Below are 2860 nucleotides of genomic sequence, written 5' to 3'. Positions count from 1 at the left end.
ATAAAGGTTATAGAAAATTCTGCAGCATTGTATAAAGCTAAGGGGCTCTGGTAATGGCCAACCTTAAACACAGTTGTCTCTAGTTGCTATGAAGGGAGGATCACCTGTTTATTCTTCACAACGGTTTGCAAGCAAAGGGGCCAATGCTTCCATTACAGCATAATCATCACCAGCTATCCTACAGAACCCATGAACCACACTTCGAGAAACACTTAGTCTGAGACTCCAAAGCAGATGCACATGATTAAATTTGTCATTTATATTATCCACTCTATTTGACTGACGGGAACCAATCTTATCTTTAATAGAATATTATTATGAGGAAGTTTTTCCAAGTCTTCTCAGATTTCACGTTGCGGGGGGAAAAATAATGCTGTCATTCTATCCTCTTCTTCTGAGTCTATTTCTCTGGGAAGAGCAAGGCCATAAATCATTTAAGCATATGTACAGAGAAGATAAAGCTTTGTTATGATCAAAATAAAAAAGGCTTTTCCCCCCCTAAATAGCTCCTTTTCTGTTTGTATTACATAAAAGAATATACAAAAAATTGTTTTTGAAATTTTTTCAAAGAATATATTTTTCTACAGAAGAGTGTGCTTGCATAACATTTTTATTAGTGATAAAAAGGCAGTAGCGAGATAATGGGGAAAGCCAGAATAAAGTCCTGGAATCCAAACACTCGGATTCTATCTCAGTCACACCTCAAATATGGGATTTTGGTCAAGTTATAATGTCCCTTAGTTTTCTCATTTTTAAAAAAGTAGAATATATTTGGACTGGTCATTTAATAGGGTTGTTAGGAAGGTCAAATAAGGTAATGTATTTGACAGCTTTTGAAAAGTGTAATTTATAATGTTTCTAAGCCTAATATTATAGGTAGCATTAACATGGCTAACAACTAGATCACATCATTGAATAATTATTATTGTCTTAATAGAAAAATTCTATCTTGATTTTTGTTCTTTTTAAGAACACGTTAACTACAATCATCCCATCCTATCTTACTTTTCTTTTTGTTCAATATTTTAATTTTATTATTTCTGTCCCCAAATTTGATATTATTGTTTTATTAGTTTATATTGGTTATTATATTTAGGTTAACCTAAAGCTATCAAATTATTTGACCAAGATTCCATTTTATGTCTCAGCCCTTCCCTCAGAAATGTTTTTTTCTCCTACTTCACATACTGTGTCCAGAGTGGGGCTTCTCCAATAGGAACCACATCTGATACACCAGGGAAGTGTAATCTGCACCAAGGTGTTTCTGACTCAAAGGTTTGGGGCAGGGCCCAAAGAGCTGCATTTCTCACAAATTCCCAGGTGATGCTGCTGCTGCTGGTGTCCACACTTTGAGAATCATGAGAATACCTCTGAGTGAAAGCTGGTCACGAACTCTGTTTCTGCTTATCTGAAAAATGATTTAATTTGTCCTTTCCTCTTGAAGTTTAGTTTAGATGGATGCATGACAGATCAGATAGATAGCTGACAGAATCCTTTTTCTTTCTCTTTAAATATTGGTAAATATTATTCCATATCCATTGGTACTGTTGAGAGTTCTAACATCAATTTCTTTGTTGGGTTTTGGTTGGTTGGCTTGTTTGTTTGTTTTTTGCTTTTTGGGGGGTTTTTTGTAGGTAAATTTTTTCTTCCCTGGGTGATTTTAAAATCTACCCTTTTTTTTTGATGATATGTAGTTTTCCAAGCTAAGATTTCTTTTTCCTTCCTTCCTTCCTTCCTTCCTTCCTTCCTTCCTTTGCTGAGTATGGTTTCCTTAATCTGTGAGTTCATGTCTTTCATTAAATCTGTAAAATTCTCTGCCATTATCTTTTCAAATATTGCATCACCCCTTTTCTTTCTGTTTGTATCCTTGCTATTTAGGGAGATACTTTCTTTTCTTCTTTTACTTTTTTTTTTTTTTTTTTTAAGATTGATTTATTTATTTGAGAAAGAGAAAGAGTGACAGATAAAGAGTGGGGAAAGGAGCAAAGGGAGAGGGAGAGAATCTCAAGCATACACCCCAGTGAGCATGGAGCCCAACATGGGACTTGATGCATGGCTCAACTCCATGACCTTGAGATCATGACCTGAGCTAAAATCACGAGTTGGGTGCTCAGCCTACTGAGCAACCCAGGTGCCCCTCAGGGAGATATTTTCTATCTCTTTGTCTCACTGGGCCACACTTTTCAAATCTATCTTCTATTTCCTTGCTCCTCAAGTGTGGGCATTACCTGAGAACTTATTAGAAATTCAATCTTTTGAGTCCCACCCCAGACCTAGAGAATCAAGACCTGAATTTAACAAGCTCCCTAGGTCATTGCCCTATACATTGAAGGCTGAAAAGCATGGCTCTGATTCACTCAGACTCTTTCTTCTCATGTGTCTAATGTGCTGCTATCCTCATTTATTAATATTATCATTGTAATGAGTGCATTGTTTAATTTATAGAATTTGGTTGGTCTTAGTTTCCTTCTCCTTAGTTCTGCTTTCCACTCTCTTTTAAACTTTCTTTTTATGTTTTTAAAATTCTATGTGTTTTATAATTATTCTATCATCTAAAGTCCTTGGTGGGGGGGCACAATGGCTCATTTACTTGTGTGTTCAATGACTTTGGACTATGAATTTATATTTGACTGATGTGACTCTGGATTTGGAGGACACTGGGCTGATAGATTGTTCTTTCAGTATGAATCTGGGTTCCCCTAAGTGCCCTTGGACATGACAATTGAAGTCCATTTGAAATTACTTTCTTGTCTCAAGATTTTTCATGGCACCAAAATAGGGTTATTTAATTTCCAAACTTGTGCGAGGAGTTTGTGCCTGATTATAAATCCTTTGGGACAGACACGTATCTCTGTCATTT

Source organism: Neovison vison, chromosome 3, assembly GCF_020171115.1.
Source record: "Neovison vison isolate M4711 chromosome 3, ASM_NN_V1, whole genome shotgun sequence".
NCBI lineage: Eukaryota > Metazoa > Chordata > Mammalia > Carnivora > Mustelidae > Neogale > Neogale vison.
The sequence above is the reverse complement of the archived record's forward strand: the minus strand, read 5'-3'. Positions refer to the sequence as shown.